General features: G+C 42.9%; 1 protein-coding gene across 5 annotated transcripts in view; it reads right to left on the bottom strand.

The window, feature by feature from the left end:
* ACSL3 (acyl-CoA synthetase long chain family member 3) overlaps positions 1-7,220 on the bottom strand; it is a 56,541-nt gene extending 49,321 nt beyond the window's left edge. For 3 of the 5 annotated variants that reach the window (XR_012634031.1, XR_012634030.1, XM_074911788.1), the window contains exon 1: positions 7,111-7,220. The gene's annotated coding sequence lies outside the window, so the exon portion shown is untranslated. Of the gene's footprint in view, positions 1-6,370; positions 6,531-7,110 lie in introns of those variants that run through there. The other 2 variants (XM_074911790.1, XM_074911789.1) reach the window with 2 other exon arrangements.
* Positions 7,221-18,328: the final 11,108 nt, after the last annotated feature.

Here is an 18,328-nt window from a genome sequence, read left to right as displayed (position 1 = left end):
AATAAAACATGTTATTGGTAAATGACAGATTTTTGAAAACAAAAGTTGTCAAAAGTTTCTTTATGCATGTCAATTTTAGTTAGTAATCAACGTTCCTGATTAAAAACGCTCACATCACCTCCCAACACCCACAAACAGCCTTGGCTTTGTGGCTAGGACACTCACACACGAGCTCACAGCCCTGCTACACTTGACTGAGAAGTGGATTTGTACCTTGTTTTTTCAAAATATATTGCATGTTATCGGGTTAAGCTATTTGTGCAGAGCATAAGAGAACTAGATAAAAACCTCCATAAGCATCTTCGCCCTCAAAGGGGGTGGGGTGGGGCAGAAATCTACATAGTTCTCAGCACTGCAGAGCCAGAACATATTTTCTAGGCATCTCAAAACTATCTATTAGGAAAATAATTTCTCTATTTGCAGTTTCCCTAGAACAATATAGTGCAGTAATACTTCAGAACAATTGAACTGCACTAATAAATGACTGACAAGCCCTGGCAACAGAATTTCCTAAGTAGTTTATGGATTTACTGCTGCAGAACAGACTGAACATACATTTTGTCACACAGACAACCAAACTCCCTGCCCGAGCATTAGTGGGACCATGGTCTCCCTCCTACGCCTGTTGCCTTACCTCTCTCATCTTCAGCATTCGTCAAACATATAAATCTTTACAATATCTACAGACAAAAAAAGCAGATGCATCTCTCTACAATAACCACTTAAATCCTCCTGCAAAGCTGTCACCTCCTGCTTCTCCTGTTCCCGTCTGCCTTCCTCCATACCCACATACTCAAAACACAGGCTACAGACATCCTCTTTACCAAACACAAATTACACATACATCTAACTTTTAAAAAACTAACCACAGATGCTCCCCTTTCCACATTTTTCATAAGTTCTCACAGAATGAGCCCATAAACTTTGATTTTAATAATGGTTTGGTGAAACAACCAGAGACCATGCTCTACTGTTTTGATGTCAGATTATCAAAAGAAATGTTGAAAGGTTAGAGGTCAGTTTTGTTAGAAACAGTGTAAAACCAAATGAGTAGCTGTTAGAATAATGGTAGAAACAAATGATTAACCTTGAAACAATCCACTAGTGTATATGCAGGTCAGAAAGTGGAAGCCTAGGCAGGATCAATGGGAAGTAGAGAGAACGAGCTGCATCAACCTGCCTACATCTGCTAAACTACGAGGACACTGGGCAGAAGGTAATTCCAGCACGGGGAAATCGTGACCACCGACCCATGGATCACTGGCACCTGAGACTCAAAAGAAAGATGTGGAGAAGGCAAACTAGGCACTCGTGCTAATTGTCATGTTAAGCACAGAGATTATGACCAATCACTGACACTAGATATGTATCAGCGTATTGAATACGGATGTGTTCATCATGTGTGTATAAACAGTCACAGTTTTCAGAACCATGGCATGCTGTCTCCGGACAGGCACCAGTGCATGTGCATTCACATAATCAAGGAAAATACCTCCATCCTGTGTGTGAATTGGGCATCTGCACACTGGGTGATGAACCCCCATTTTGGGACAACAGTTTCACAGCCTATATTCTGATACTGTCTTAAAACTTTGGTTGGTAGTAATCATAGTGTACATCTGATCCAATAAACCTTACATCATCATGTACACTGATGCATGACACTGCACCAATTGCTCTGAAGTCTTCTGGTCAAGAAGCAAAGAACTCATGCAAAACCTTCCTGTGGATGTTTGAGGGTCTCTTGCACCTCTCAGTAGTCAACCTGAACAAAATGAGGCACACTGCATACCCAGCAGTAAGGGAGAGGCAGAAAAGTCTTCCCTCTAAAGATGTAGAAAAACTGTTTTATATAGTTTTCAGTTCACAGTATCCTTATGAGTTTACCACAGGAGGAGAGAATGTTCTACACAGACAATAACATAACACAGCAAATAGATGGGGAATGGGATCTGGCAATGCAGCACTACTGCTATTCTGCTGCTTCATCTTCAGCAAGTCACTTGTAATCTTTATTATTGCTTTTTCCCTTCCAGGTCTCATACTGGTTTCATCCAGTAGATACATGCCTTCAGGGTAAAGATTGTATTTACACAGTACCTAAAAAACCAAAGCACTAGGTTTCCAGTTTTTAAGTGAAATAGGAAAAGGCTTGCAGTTTGTTATTGCTGTTTTCCACTATCAACAGTGAAAAATCTGTAAATCAGTAACTTTCAATAATCCTATCTTCCCTGCCTTCCAGGAAACCCATAAAACTGAGAAGCCAGCTTGTCCCATTTCAGATATTGTAATTAACTGGCACATCTTCGTAATTAACAAGACTCAGGAACACCAAGAGAAACATGACTTCCCAATGCACATGTGTTGACAAACTGCCAGCACCTCCTCCTATGGCATTACAAACACTGTCAGCACCCTGACTTCCCCTGAGCTGCAGGCTCACTTAGGGAATGAGGGGACATGTGTAATTCCTTCCCAAGGAGCAGTAGAGATTCTTGCAAGTTTTGAAACAGGTTGATTCCAAAACCATTCTGAATTTTGAAGAACTTGTCTCTAATTGATTTAGAAGGTCATACAAAATTAGATTTGAGCTTCCTTCAGAGAGCTGCACTTTTCCCCTCTATAGTTCTGGATTGAGTAATAGCCATTCAGGAGGTGTGATTAGGATATGGTCTCAGCCAGGTGACTTCCTCTAACATTTTCAAAATTGTTAGATACCAAAGTGTATCTCAAAGCAGAGTACCAAAACCTTCGAGAGCCCTTTGAGCTTTAGTACATGGCAAACCGTGATGTAGATCAGGATCTCAGGATGAAGAGCAGTTCTTCCAACGCTAACTGCATAATTAAACAAATAAAGTGCTGCCATTTGAGAGCTGCGTAAGATTGGCTTGAGTGCTTGCACTCAAACCTGCACTGCCAGACCACATGCAGTCCTAAATAAGATTGCTCAGAAACTTCCACTGCGACTGCTCTGTGGGCAGAAACTAAATAGAGCCACAGTATAATTCAGGTGGGAAAGGACCTCAGGGGACCTCTGGTTCAACCTCCAGCTCAAAGCAGGGTCACCCATGAGATCACACCTGCTTTGTCAGGGCTTTATGCAGTTGGATTTGGAAAAACTCTGTGGAAGAAGGCCGCCCAACCTCTCTGGGCAGCAAGTCACTGTGAGGTCGGTCACGCAGAGGGAAGACAGACCTCTGACTCCCAATTCACACCTGCTGTCTCTTGTCCTCCCACCACACACCACTGTGAAGAACCTGACTTCACTCTCTTGAAAATCGCCCCATAGGTGCTGGAAGGGCCCCCCAAATTGTCTCTTGTCCAGGTTTAACAACAGGCACAGTTCCTCTGCCTCTCCTCATAAGGCAAAAAGCTCACATCTCCAGACCATCTTGGTAGCTCTCCACTGAGCTCTACCCCAGTTTATCATCATTCCCCTTGTCCTGAGGAGCACTACAACTGTATGCTGTATTCTGAATGTAGCCTAATGAGCGCTGAGGGGAAGGGGACAATTGCTTCACTTGACCTACTGTCTGTTCTCCTTTTAGTACAGGGCACATGGCTGCCCCACGCTCAGTTTGCTGTCTACCATGAGCCCCAGGGCCTTCCAGCAGAGCTACTCCCTGAGGAGGCTGGCCCCAGGCTGTGCTGGTCCAAGGGGTTACTCCTGCCAGGAAACAAAGCCAGGAAGCCCCCACGCTTAAATAACTGTTTAAATGGTAAATTTGCTTAGTAATCAGCAGCAGATGAAATGGATAGAAATCGAAGCCAAGTCTTCTTAGTGTTAATACAACTTACTTAGTAGTACTAAGTCGCATCTTAGGGCCATATTCAGATGGCCTAAATTCCACATAAATCCTTCTGCCTCCTATTTCTTATTAGCTGGCTTTCAGGCAGCTCCCCATTCAGCGTCTTATGTAAATTCTCTGAATTGCTCTCCAAAACCACCTAGATTTCTCCATTGACTGAGAAAAGGGGCTTGAGTGGAATTGAGGCCACCTGAACTTAGTCTTTAAGGTCTGGGAACACTGCGTCAGACTGCATTATTCCTCTGGTTTTGTCACTGGCAGTAAGTAACAGCTTGTTTGTCAGGACAGGTTTTAGTTTAGTTACTCTTCCACTGGAACATATATTTTTAAGTAGAATGTAGATTTCTAACCCATTCAGAATTCAGTTCTTCCTACTACCTTCCAGCAATTTACTCCATAGCTGGATGTCCATAAACAAGAATTCTTTATCAGTAGTTCTCTCACATTTTGTCCTGAGTCGTGTGTGCTACTTTGTTCCAGATGTCTTGACATTTCACTGATAAAAAATTTGGTCTCTAGTGTGATTGTGGCTCAAACCATTCACTGGTCTACAGAAACGAAGAATAAAAGCCCTACATCAGCACTAAGGGAATCAATGGCTTAAATGCTCACTAGTTTAGCAAGAGCACACCATGCTTCAAGTCAAGCATGAAGACATTTCCTCTAGTTCTTCAAAAAGACTCAGTTTTTCAATACCGTTCTGATTTTCTTAGGTTCCAGGCTGAATCAGATCTCTCAATTTGAGAAATTTTAAAACCATATTGCCTATGAAAAATAAGTGTCATAAATTTAAAAGTTACACATACCAGCATACTCAGTCCAACATGCTCTACTTGGTGGTCTTACGTAATCGGGATCCTCCAAGCAAGAGAGATGGAGCAGGGAAGATGGGAACTGACCGTAACACTTTTGAAAAGAGGAACCAGATTCCACACGCCTTGCTTCAGGACACTAACAGGGCTTTTTTCAAAGCCCCAGAGCACTGCAGATGCACAGGTATGAACAGCCTATCCCTGTACACAGATAGATCTCTCTCAAAATATCACAGAACACCAACAGATACATGACTTGTGAAATATACAGAATAATACTGAGGCTGAGGTTTATTATCTGTACAATTACTTCGAGTGGAATGGGACACTTGGAGAAGGTACAACTTTCAGAACCAAGAGGCAGCTTATGGAGGATCGAACAAGCTGTTTTAGAATAAATTAGGCAGGTCTGCTTCCCTCCAAGGGATTCTGTTTCCATTAGTAAGAAGCTTGCTTTCCTGACCAGCAAAAAGGGACTGGATCCATACCACAAGCTGAGCATGTTATGTGGTTCAGAAGTCTCAACCACACAGATAGGCAGATCCAACAGATTCACCCAAGTTTGTCAGCCAACCATGAAAACTGAACACATAAAGCATGAAATCCGAACATGCCTCCTTTTTCTAGGGACTAACAATTACAAAGAAAATGAAGTCTTTCAGTCACAATGTTCAGCTTCAGCCATTCCTGAAGCATAAATCCACAGGACAAGGAGGAATTATCAAGCCTAACAATGTATTTCCTTAATTTTTCAAAGCACACAGGACAGGCAAATACAATGAGATGTGCTTGCTCTCTCAGTGGTGCATATGGTTATGAGTATAAAGTCTTATGAGTGCGCCCAGACAATTACCTTTCTCTTAGGACATAATTAAGACCTGATAATGCAGCTACCATTTCTGACTTTTACTTTTTGCCCCCAGGAAAAGAAAAAAAGTTACATGACATAGTGAATTTTTGCACAATGAGATGCTAAGTCCACTCTGGAGAAAGACTACTTCTACAGCAGAACGTAACCAGACAAAAATCCCTTTTAAATGTTTTTGGTTTCATTTTGTGCTTTTTCTTTACATGATGCTTAAAACAAAATAATAAAAAAAACTTCACGTCCACTCAAATACTCTGTAAGACTTCTATAATAATCTAAAATATTGTTAGTAAAAATGAGTGCCCTTACCCTTAATAGGCTTTGAAAAGTACTCAAATTTTGCTCTTTTTGCTCTTTTTCAGAAATTCTATACTGGTAACAGCACTTTTAAAGTTAGAGAATGAGGCTATATGAAGACAAGAATTTCACATTCTGTGTTACCAAACCCATTTCATAGGCCAAAAAAAGCCATATTCATCTGGTACTTCTACACAAAACGCTGTACTTCTCATTTTTAAAAAAGATATAAAGTAGTTGTACATAATTACTACATGTTTCATGGGAGCTATTTCTTCAGCAAGTTAAAAAAAATCTCAAACTACCTTACAACTATTTCTATTCAGGTCACCATTTCGGTTTTTCTGAAGATTACTGTTTGCTTATTTCCCAAAGATGTGGTTGCGTCCCACAAACTGAACTTGAAGCTGTTGATGGAACTATCTGAAATAATATTTTAACACCCGCTTCTCTCCCGTCCCTTCGAGTGCTATCTTTCCCGAGCGAGTCCACGAAAGGCAGGTAGCTCAGCACTAAATCTAGTACCAAAGCCCTAGAAATCAGACCGAAAACAGTAAGATATGACTGGAAACTCTGATTCATACCTCCTTCAACCGTGCTGGTTTCACATTACACGCACGTACAGCCCATAAGCCGCACGTCGAGAGGGAAGAGCACACGCAGACGCACTTTCGGTACCGAACCCCGCGGTCTGGGATATACCAGGCAAGCGGCCGGGACACGGCGTCCCACCGCGCTGCACCGGCGGGCGGTCACCTGCCGGGCGGGCCGAGGCGGCGCCGGGCCGCCCTCTCCCCCCGGCCCCGGCCGGCTCGGTGACTCACGGCGTGCCTCCTCCACCTCCGAGTACGTAAGAGCCGAAACACAAAGAAAAGCATTAGAATAAAGCGCCTATGACTGCCTATTATTGCACTCGTTAGCCAGCAAGCCGCTCCCGCGCGCTCGGGCACCCTGCGCGGGCGCTGCTCCCCTCTCCGCGGCGGGGAGGCCGCCCGGCCGCCGCAGGGGGACCCGCCGGTGCGCGGCCGGGCCGCGGGCGGCTCTCGCCGCGCCCCCTCCCCTCCCCGCCGAGCCGCTTCAGCACCACCGCGGCCCGGATGGCCGCCGCGCCCGCACTCGCGCCCGCACTCGCCCCCGCGGAGGCGGCGGGAGGCCGCGCCGCCCCGCCCCGCGTCGCGGCCCCGGGAGGCCCGGCGGGGCGCCGCCCGCCCGTTCCGGCGGCCCTGCACCACAGCGGGGCCGGGCGCGCGGCCGGCGGCGCGGGGCCACGCAGCTCCCCCCCCCTCCCGCCCCCGCGCCGGCCTCGCGGCAGCCCCGCACTCACCGGGCCCCGGCCCCGAGGACGCCCGCAGGCTGCGGGCCGCCTGCTGCCCGCCGCGGCCCGAGTGCGCGCCCCCGGCCGCGCCGCGCCGGTGCCTGGGCCGGTGCCTGGGCTCAGCGGCGGCTCGGCAGCCCGCCGCCGCCGGGCGCCCTCATCCCGTATGCGGCACGGCGCCGCCTGGTTGGCCGGAGCGCGGTGGCGCGCGGGGCCGGGCTCCCCAGGAATGGCGAGGGGCGGGGCCTGCGCCCGAGCGGGGTTACTACAGGTCACCCGCGGCGGTGGGAGGGGCGAGGGCGCGGGGCCGGCCGCTGGGGCGGGGCCGGCCGCTGGGGCGGGGCCGGCCGCTGGGGGGGGGCCGACCGCTGGGGCGGGGCCGGCCGCTGGGGCGGGGCCGCGCTGCGCATGCGCGTCCGCCGCCGCGCCGAGGAGGCGGGGCCCAGCCGCAGGGCTCACCGAGCGCGGGGCGGGGGCTGCCGGGGTCACCGCGATGGGAAATTACCGAGTCTCCTCCTGCCTGAGTCTGCATGTCCCTCGTCTCCATTGAAATGCCTGTCAGTTACCTCTAGTCCGCCGGTAATTTCATTACTTTGGCAGGAGCTCCCCTAGTGAGGCGTAACTCCGTAAATGTGTGGATGATGTAAAATGTTAAGTTTGCCTGGGGTGCAGGAATATCAGAAGGACACGGACCTGCTCGAGTTGGTGCAGAGGAGGCCACAATCAGGGGCTGGAGCAGCTCCCCTGTGAGGACAGGCTGAGAGAGTTGGGGGTGTTCAGCCTGGAGAAGAGAAGGATCTGGGGAGACCTTCTGGTGGCCTTCCAGTGCTTAAAGGGGCTACAGGAAAGGGACTCTTCATCAGGGGTGTAGGGATAGGACGAGGGGTAACGGTTTCAAACTGAAAGAGCATCAATTTAGATTAGGTATAAGGAAAAGAAAAATCTTCCCTGTGAGGGTGGTGAGGCCCTGGCACAGGTTGCCCAGAGAAGCTGTGGCTGCCCCCTCCCTGGCAGTGTTCAAGGCCAGGTTGGACGGGGCTTTGGGCAACCTGGGCTAGTGGAAGGTGTCCCTGCCCATGGCAGGGGGTTGGAACTAGAGGATCTTTAAGGTCCCTTCCAACCCAAACCATTCTAGGATATGATTCTATAATATGCACTGTTACCTCATTCTGGCTGGAGCCCTGATGCCTGTTAATGTGGTTTTTTGACAAGTCTCCTGAACAAAGTAACTTACAGTGTTGAACTTTTAAAGCTCCTTCTGAGGAGGCAGCAGCCAGACAGAGGTGTTCACCTGGGCCAGACCGCATCTGCACCCGCACCACCGGCAGTGGGCAGCGCTGGGGAGCTCTGGAGGACACAGGCCGCAACTCACCAGAGATGGTCCCTACCCCAGCGAGCTGGGGAGACGTGGCCTCCTACACTTGCCCAGCTGCTTGGGTAGTTGTAAAATCCAGAGCTGCTGCAAGAACTTCAGGGTTTGAGGTTGCCATTAAGATTTTAAAGAGTTTGAGGTTTTAAATTAAGGTGTCATTAGTGGCAGTTGCTGCAGAGGTTTGTGACGTGGATCTCTGCTGACAGAACTGAACAAAGACTGCTCATTTCACATCGACTGGCATCAAAGCTGGTGTTACTTGGAGCAAGTTTAGGTTAGTACCACTCAAGGCTAGGTTCCTATTTAACAGTTACTGAGAACCTCTTCTATCGACTCATCCAGATCCTGCAAATGTTCCTTTAGAATTAAAGGTTTAAATTTGACTGGTATACTACAATACTGAAAGACAAAATAAATGAGCACCTGCCAAAGAAAAGCAAAATGAAAACAACAAATGGGAAGAAGTTCTGAAAGCCCAGAAGAAAGATTTAATGGCAGTGGGTTGTGTGGTTGTGTCTGCAGTGGTGACAGCCACCACTGCTGCAAGGGTTAGATTTGTTTTCCTCCATTTGTGCAGGTCTAGTGCTCCTGTCACACTGTCCTCAGGGCTGAACAGCCCAGCGAGCTGAGCAGCACAGCACAAGGAAAGGAAGAGTAGAATTGCAATGCAAAGGACAGTAGTCTGAATGCAACCTTACCTACAGATCATCAGGCAGTGAGTTACTTTGTACCATTCATAAAGTATGCAGCTGACCAACGAACAGGCGTATGTCTCACAAACAGACCTTTCTCCTTTCCCCTCACAGATAACAATATTTCCGAGGAAGAGGCATTGTTTGCCTCTGTGGTCGTCTGCACAGTCCTTGAGTGGCAGGGAATATACCAACTCTTACTAAAAGCAAATGAACAAGGTACATACTTCTAAACTAAGTCAGTCACCTCAGTTACTGGAAAAAGTGCTTCCAAGCATTCAGAACTGGAACAGAAGAGATGGCCACTGACAGTTCTAAAAAGCAGGAAAAGATTATTCACAAGACTTATCTGAGCTATAAAGGTCATTATCCTAACTGAAATATGGGTAGGAGTATGGAGAGGTTATATTTAAAATAGCTTCACACTCACTGGAAAAAGTGAAAAGAGATAAGCAGACTTGGAAAGAGAAGAAACTCATTTTTCAAAGGTGGAAAATGTGGGCATTTCTGCAACAGGAGGGAATTCAGGTGGCTTTCTGCCAAAGGATTCACTTACATCGGTAGAGACAGAGTAAACTTAATAAATACAATGTGAATATTAGCACAAGGAATGAAGTCCTAGATTTGCGTCATGCAATCTTTCACATTTCACTGAAGGCAAGGAGGTTCAGGATAAAATTACAAAAGCAATTTTACATAAAGGAAGATGAGAGATAAAGCACTGGACAGCGCAGAGCTCATCTGCTCAGCATCGGATCTCACACTGAACTCTCTGTTCTCATGTTTGCTCCCAGGTAATCACCAGCAACTCAGCAGTAAAATACCTGGGCAAAAACCTCACTTTGAGAAATGCATGGAATCCACAACTTTAAATGAAATGTGACCCTTATTAAACTGTCAGATCTGGACACTATCAAGTTTTATGAGCAGGAGATTCCAAAAGAAAATACGGATTTGTTGTAAACTTTGTATTTCAGCCTTATCTTTATTACAGGGTGCATCACTGTACATGTTTCAAGTCTACCTGAACTTTTGAGTTACTTGAAATTGAAAAGCTAACTGTGTAACTAGCTATACTTATTCTAAATCAACACAGCTGTTGGCTGTATCCCTAATAGTCTTCATGGTAGATGATGAGCTCATGATGACATACCACCCCAGCAAGATGTTTTTTGAAAAACTGTAAGGCCTTTGGTGTTGATGTCCCCCAGTCCTTACCAGCTTTGTCTGGAGTGAAATAACAGCTACATGTCTGTTACTGAGGAGCTTGCAAGCTTGTTACAGACACCAAAGAAGCTGAAGTACGTTCATTGCCCTGCAAATACCAACCATCCAAACCCTTTAGGATCATCCTGTGTGTTGGACCACAAGTCAGACATTCATCACAGAGCATCTGTTATGTCCCAGAAAGCTTTCCAGTGCATTCCATTCAAATAACAACAAAAATACCAAGAGCTAACAGGTAAATCCTAAAAGGTTTTGAAGCTTTCATTCATTAGTGTTTCAACAAATTTCTAAGGAGTTATGATTAAAAAGACTAAACTGTGTCCAATCCATTAATCTACAATAGCATTTATTAAATTTTCTCCTGCACCATTTGGTGCTGGTGGGTGCTGGAGACAGTACCCCAGGCTGGATAGCCTGGTCCCTGGCAATCCCTGTGGCTCCTAATTGAGCTCAGCAGCAGAGGTGAAAGATTATCTGCAGCCCAAACTGATTAAGCAACTTCAAATTTAGAGACACCTAAGGTTTAAAAACATATATACACAAACAACAACATACTGATTTAAACAGATTCCTACATGTATTCAGCATTTTCTTGAGCTTCTTTATAGTTTCCTGATGTTTACATGTAGCATAGGCAAAGCTTTTGACGACATCAGGGATTTTCCTACAACTTTCTGCTTAAATGTAGTTTTCTACAGAGCAGGGCTTTTGAAGATACTGGTGTAATGTGTCATGTACACTGTAACACTTTTCTTGTATGAGTCTATGCTGAGTATCATGTAAGGAAACCAAATAATTTGGGGATTTATAGTAGCCACAATAGTCACCTATAAAATGATTGATAACCTAATATTTATAACAAGAGATTTACACTGCAGAAGACACATACACCAATGACTGTGGGAGACAGTGACCTTTCCTATACAAGCTACACACAATGATAGGAAATAACAGGTTAAAATAGCTGATTAATATTTTAAATAAAAAGGCACAATAGCACAATTAAAAGCAGGAACGAAGTTCTTGTGTCACCTAGAGCATTCAGGTAGGAAAGGAGTATCTGTGAAAACATTCATAGCTCCTACTAACCACATTCATGTATTCACAAATTCTTGGGTTTATTTTGGCTTTTTTTTTTTTTTTAATTTCCAGAAGGAAAAGTTCACTGACTGTTCTCACTTTCCCCTTTAAAAAGTTTCAGGCATCCAGTCAAGGGGAAAAAACCCCACTGCCATATGTTTTGATCAGCGAGAATGAATAGCAAGTAGTAAATAGCAGGGAAGATTGCAAGTGATCTTATGAAAATACTGATTTGGAATACAGTCAGCTGACTAATCAGGAAAGAGAACAGAAAGCCAATGTTATATTTGGCCAATTCTAACTAATATCCAGGGGGAATTAATAAAAACAAAACCATGAGCCACACTGAAAGAAGAGAGTCTATGAATGGGTAAATATGTGTGGAAGGTTGGCATTAATCTTTGATGAGCAGGCTGCTGCCTACTGATACTCTGGTAGAAGCTAGAGGGGGAAGAAAACAACAGTGTCACAGATAAAACAGATGTGAGAGCTTTTAGCTAAAAATCCCTGGAGGGACACAAACAATTAAGTACTTCAAGAAGGTACATATGGTTAAACTAAAACCAAATTGACTTCTTATGTGAAATAACAGAGACAATTAAGGAGCTTGGGTAGGACAAAGCTCGTGGTCTGGATAGAATTTATTTCATTGTAGACTTCGAACTCGTGAAAAATAAATGACTCTATAATTAGCAAACTTTCTTCATGACTCATTAAATAATTGAACACCACAAATTAATACAGTATTGCTCTAAAATGAATTTTAACTAAAAAGAAGATAACATTTTTAAAGTGTTTGCTTAGAACTTATTTTGCTTTAGCTACAAACAATAGCCAGCTTGACACTTTTAATTAAACAATTAAACTGGAATGATAATGTTCTATTTCTAGAGATATCCTGGTAGTGTGGCATTTTGAATGTCCTATTAAAATGTAGAGAGGGCTGAGCTAATACTGAAGGGGCAGGGAGAGCCAGCTGGGATGCAGGTGCTGGCAGTAGAAACAGCTTGTGTTCCTGAAATGATCATTCCCCAAACTGTTAATTTTGGGGTGTTGTTTTAAAAGATGAAAAAACATTTCTAGAGCAAGCAGCATGAGGTTTCAACGCTAAATAGCTTCCACGTACATATCAGTACATTTGACTCATTTTTATCTGCGAAGCTTTTTTATTTCCAAATAAAGGAACAAATGAGTAAGTTGCTAAGATTAAACGGGAAAGCAGCAAACTCTGGCAACATGCCCCATCTGATTAATTATTTAGTAGAACATTTGGTAATATGGGCATGCCCAGAGCCACTTTTCACAGACAGAGATTGATGACATTAATAATAAGGTGATCAAGTGTAGAGTGTAAAATTTATCACCACTTGACACAGTTCAGCTTTGTTAATGCTTCTTTAAATTCCTCGCTTGTGTTTTCTCATACCACGGGTACATTGCCAACCTACTGCGATAAATCAGAGTGCCATTCAGGTATTAATAGTATGATAACCTTCCAAAACTGAAATTTCCAACTAGGGGAAAACATATAAATAGGTTAGGATCTGTAAAACAAGCTGCAAGGCATGCTCTGCAACACTGCCGCACCCTGGAACCACCACGCTATGAGAAATTGTGCCGCCCACGGAAAATCAGAGGCACGATTAAAAATAGAATTTATTTATGCTCTTGAACTTTCTTGCTCGAAAGCCGCTTGTCATTTTCTAGGCCAATGAAACGTTACAGTGGAGCTGACAGCATCAAAGGCAGCCAAGAGGAATCAAAAGCATCAAACAATGAACAGTGGCTCAAGCCTGCAGAAAAGAAGTGATCCTTAGGGGCTCCCACCTCTTACGGTACAATTTCATCATCAAACAGACCATAAAAATATCCATGCCCAGGTCCAAGTCCATGTCTGAGCCCTCCACACTGCTTGTACACCAGCGGCCACCCAAGCCGGGCTCCCTGGCACCTCACTGTTCCCCTGGGCTTTGCTCCGTGGGCACAGATGCTTTGGGCACACTGCAGCCCAGCCCACCGACACCCCTTCCAGCCTTGGCTCTCCTGGGCACACCACAGATTGAAGATTGCTCCTTCATTGAAGCAGCACTGGCCACAAAGCCCTTTTGCTTTTTAAGACCACCCTAGTAAGACTCACCAGATTGTCTGGAATACTCTGTGTCCACCTGATACTTGAGAAGGAAGAAGCAAAAAAGCCACTTCCCAGGACAAACTTGCTTTCTTCTGCAATTCTGAATAAACAAACATGGTAAAGTAGTGTTACAGATAGAGATGGTAGTTATAAACGCTGTAACGTGACCGTGAGTGGCTAAAACAATCCAAGAGTGTTTTCCTTCTGCAGCAGGTGAATGCTGCAAATGCTTCTGATAGTTTGTTTTCATTTAATGGGTTTTGTTTAGTCAACTACTGTGCAATGTTTTCATAAAACAAAAACATTTTACAGTCTAAGACTTCAAGCAGGACACAAATGTGGCCAAGGGTTTCCAAAACAGAAGCTGAAATCTGGGCTTTTGTGCGAGTCAGATGCTTGGAGTTATTTGAGAAAATTGAGGTAAAATACCAAGTATTTGGCTGTTTGGGAAGCACCTGACTTAATCAGGTGCGTGAATGTACCCCAGATGTGTTCTGGGAAAAGGTCCCCCATTTACCTGTCTCCTGTGCAAACCCATTCATGGTGGAACTTCTCCCTCACATCTGCAATGCACGTTTTTGTCATGAGAGGGTCTAAGGCTGTTTCATTTATTTTATTTCATCATGAAATAAGTCACTACTACTCCATCATATTTGTGTAACATTACTTCCAAGATTTAAATCTGAGAATCCTAACCAACAGGAGAAGTTCCAAGCTGAGAAGGAGAAAGACAGTGAATGAATGCATTTTAGGTGGAGATTAACAAAGGTGCTTCAGAACAAATCAAATTTCAGACACAAATTTGTGACTAAGTGTAACAGTACTGAATTAATTTATACTGAACTTGATTATACTGGAAATTAATACAGAATTATAAAGATGGGAGTGAAAGGATTCAGAGTCCTGCCTGAACTATGAAGAATGCTGTGAAATCATTCAGGCATCAATCAATCAATGCATACAGTGCAGGTTCCTTAGAAGATGAACCTCTAACTATAGAGGAGTTATTCCTGGAAATAAACAAAAGCAACTTCTGTACACAAACAGATGGTTGCGCTGTCTATCTTGTGATGTGTAAGAACCAAAAGTATAGTATATATTTTGAAAAAGAAAGCTATTGCAGTAAGTCCCAGGTCTGGTGTGTACAAATCGTGTTTTGTGACTCACAACAAAGTGCTGTCAATCAGTACACTCAAGAGTCTGATTATTCAAACTGCATTATGAATTTATACCTTAAATTGATTTTGAATCTGGGGCTGTTTGAATCCTAACACCTGCATCTGTTTTCACTTTGGCCTAACAAATCAATCATTTTAATACCCATGAAATTTAGTCCACAAGAATCGAGTTCACTGAACACACCTGGATTTCCTTTGTAGTGCAGTACAGTAATGCTTCGATAAAACTGTGAAACTTCAAAAGAATGGCTTTCAGTGTGCTTTGTATAGGAGGGAGCAACTCCTTTCCCCCTACCAGAGATATGGAAAGGAAGCCATCCTACTGATTTCACTAAACTGAAATAGTGATCCTTCAAAAAGTTAGGGATATCGCAGAGGTGTCCAATTTTTCAGGCCATGCTCATCACTGCCAGGCTGCCTGCAGCTTGACGCCTGCAAGGCAATGGTTTGTCGTATTTAGTGCAGTTTGTCCATCATGCCTCTGTAGAGCACTTTGGAGACCCTCCAGCAGTGGAGTAGTAGACCTGAGACACGGTGATAGCAGATGGGAGGGGGGAAAAACGTTAATTATTTCCTTAAAGCTTCATTTATGACATCTGTACATGTGTAAAACCAGGGATTATTCAGGAGTTTTTATGTCCATGGGTTCTTCTGGGCAATGCTGAGCAGAATGTCAGATCTGCTCAATTATACATTTACATTGTTCCTTACTGATTGCATCAGACAATCCATACAAACTACAGCTTAAGGGAACCTTCACTCTTCAAGTTACTCCTCAGTAATGGTAAGAGGAGGTTTGTTTAATTTTGACTGAGGGACATACTCCTTTGTTGCATAGCAGTTACTTAGATATCAAAACTCTGGTATCAGAAACAGCATGCAATCAAATAGAACTTCACTAGCAGCTGGATGTTATATGCCCAATAAAGAGTAATTGCAAAATTCAATACATTTTAAGGCTATCTCACTGCAATACCAGAGAAAGGGATCACTGGTTTAAAAACAAAGAAAAATAAATTCTAAATCAAATACTAATGTACTGAAATATACACTAACATTCTATTCTGTATTATAAAAGCATATTAGAAAACATATTAAAAAGCATATAAAAAGCATTAGGAAACAAAACAGCACTCATGGTAACAAGCAAAATCAGAAAGTATACAGAGAATAAAAGAAATATGCAGAGAATAAAGAAGGAAGGATTTAAGAGAAAGGTCATATTTGAGAATTCATAGCTGAAGGTGCCATAATCAAAGTATGATTTTAAAATCTTCCCACATCTTGGCATTATTCTGAAGGAAATCTAAAAAGGCATAAATAACTGAAGACACTGTGATCTCTGACAATTAAAGTGATAAAAACTCTGAGTTCAGATATAGGGTAGTTTGGTTTTAAGGAAAATAGGTCGGTAATATCTGGGAGCACACGGAGCATTCACGGAGCATTCATCCTCACCTGACACAGGAAAGGTCTAAGGATTAGCAGGATTAAGATTAAGGAAAACAGTTTATGCGTGAGGAAGCCTACAACTGTACTTGCTTAACAGCACATAAAGAGGACATCTGTGTACCGTGATCTGCATCACTTCAAAATGTTTACTTGATCAGCTAATGGATCATAAGCATGTTCTTCAAAACACTGCATTCTCTCCTCTGATATTTCTAAGACATGAGCATTTCTAAGAAATTAAAGTAGAATATATGCAAATGTCTATAAAAAATTAGAAACAACAAATACTCTCTATGTGAACACTTTTAAGGGATTGTTCTCCTAAATCTTTCCCTTAGGAATATTACATTTGCAGGAGAACATCATGATTCAAAGAAGTCTTAGGTCCTGAAAGGGTGATCCCGTTTAAACACAAGCAGCATTTCCTCCTGAATACTGTATGCTGGACCTTTCTGGAGGCAGCCCATGCCAAGAAGTTCTAACCCCAGTCTGAATATCCATCACCTTTGGCAAGAAGACAACGAACATTAATTTATCCTCTCAAACTATAGATAACTCACAAAATACATTTTGGGCAGGTCTTTGCTAGCCAGTTAAGCATGGGAAGGACACAATATGCTCAGTACTCAGTGCAGACGAGGATCATTGTGTTCCTGTGCAGCCAGCTGTCAACTGGCAACACGATAGTGCAGTTATTCACAGAGACCTCCTATATACAAAAAAATGCATGTTTTTAATATATTAAGCTTTCACGCTTATGTCAGCATGGGAAAAAAATGGACATACCTTATCTAGTGATCACCTAGTTACCGTAAAATTTTTAAACTGTATCTGCACTTCATTTAGTTATTATTTGGGTTGTTTTTAAAGGCATTATTGTCTCATCTGTTTCTCTAGTTAAGGCAAAAGCCTTCAATTTTAAATCATAGTCATTAGCACAGCTCACCAAGTTCATGTTCTCACATAATCTGTTTTGTTCCTGGGAGATGGTTCTGAGAGCTCACTTGCATGTACTGAGTCAGCTCCCTTTTCTTCCAGAGTAGGACATTAACACAGGCAACAGCATTATTTTTTGTTGTAGCAAGGTATTGCTGTTTACCATGGCAGGGTTTGGCAATAATTGCTTCTTACATAAACAAGTAGAAATGAACTATGCTTTCTGGAGGATAAATAAATTTATTAATTCCTCGAAAATATGCATAAATATAAATATTAAGTCATTACACACCTAAAGTTCTATTTCATCTCTTACGTTAAAGTAATAAGAGCAATAGATTTGTAGTACACTGATGTGTTACAAATGTCTGCAAACTATAGGGCGGGTTTAGTGTACAGTATTCTTAGAATAAATTAGAGCACCATTTTTTTTCAGATTTTAAATGTGTAATAGACAACCAGACTACTCTAGTGATACTGTAATTAACAGTGATGTAAATATAACAGTGAATAATGAATGCAGTTACTGAAATCATGGTATATCTAATCAATGTGTGAAATCTGAATGCCTTTAGGATATGATCAGCTAGAAGAAATGTTATTAGGTGTCATTTGCTTTGTTCCTGCTGAGGCAAAGAAAGCATGATACAAATAATTGAGAACTAATATTTATTAAGAAAGTTATTTTAAAAAGCTTTAAACTCTCCTCATTACCTCCTTATTTTTCTTGTGCAAGGGATACCAGATTTTATAGCAATATTAAGTTTCCTCTGACTCTCTCAAAGAACAAAACTCCTCGAAAAAAAAGATGCTTAACTAATCCATCTTTATTTCTATCTTTAACAGTTTTCAACACCAATTCATGAAGCCCTTTATACTTTTTTTATTACTTCATCCATCTCCTCCTCAGCACACAGCATGGAAGTTAACATCATAGTCATTACACCATGAAAATAGCAGTTATTTTTTAAGTGAGAAAAAAATCCAACTTGCAGTTTGATTTTAGAAGTTGATTAGTACTATTCTGCAAATATACAAAGAATCATGCACTGTGGAACAGATTACATCCCATCACACTTATTTAATAGTTTGATATTATATTTAGTTATACCTTTTCCCTAGAGGAATATTAAATAGCTACACTCTTAATTCTAAGGCA

The sequence above is a fragment of the Athene noctua genome, chromosome 8 (assembly GCF_965140245.1).
Source record: "Athene noctua chromosome 8, bAthNoc1.hap1.1, whole genome shotgun sequence".
Taxonomy (NCBI): Eukaryota; Metazoa; Chordata; class Aves; order Strigiformes; family Strigidae; genus Athene; species Athene noctua.
Note: the sequence above shows the minus strand (reverse complement) of the source record. Positions and strands in the feature narration are given on the sequence as shown.